The sequence below is a fragment of the Mustela nigripes genome, chromosome 12 (assembly GCF_022355385.1).
Source record: "Mustela nigripes isolate SB6536 chromosome 12, MUSNIG.SB6536, whole genome shotgun sequence".
NCBI lineage: Eukaryota > Metazoa > Chordata > Mammalia > Carnivora > Mustelidae > Mustela > Mustela nigripes.
This window is the reverse complement of record NC_081568.1, coordinates 153,662,274-153,662,772: the sequence shown is the minus strand read 5'-3', so window position 1 is coordinate 153,662,772 and position 499 is coordinate 153,662,274.

Below are 499 nucleotides of genomic sequence, written 5' to 3'. Positions count from 1 at the left end.
TAAAAAAGAAAAATCTTGTTCTGTTTCCATTTAATTTGTGTTCAATAATATTGAATTATTCATAAATCACACAGTTTTTTTAAATTTAATTTTATTTTTTTAGTGTTCCAATATTTGTTGTTTATGCACCACACACAGTGGTATGCTGTCATTATTAATACCCACCATGAAGCTCACCCATGTCCCCACACCCTCACTTCCAAAACCTTAGTTTGTTTCTCAGAGTGCACAGTCTCTCATAATTCGCTTCCCCCTCAAATTTTCCCCAATTCACTCTCCTTTCCTTCCCTTAATGTTCTCCATGTTAAGCCTTATGCTCCACAAGTAAATGAAACCATAAGATAATTGACTATCTTGGCTTGACTTATTTCACTCAGTATAATCTCTTCCAGTCCCGTCCATGTTGCTACAAAAGTTGGGTATTCATCCTTTCTGATGGAGGCATAATACTCCATAGTGTATATGTGGTCCATATACACTATGGAGTATTATGCCTCCA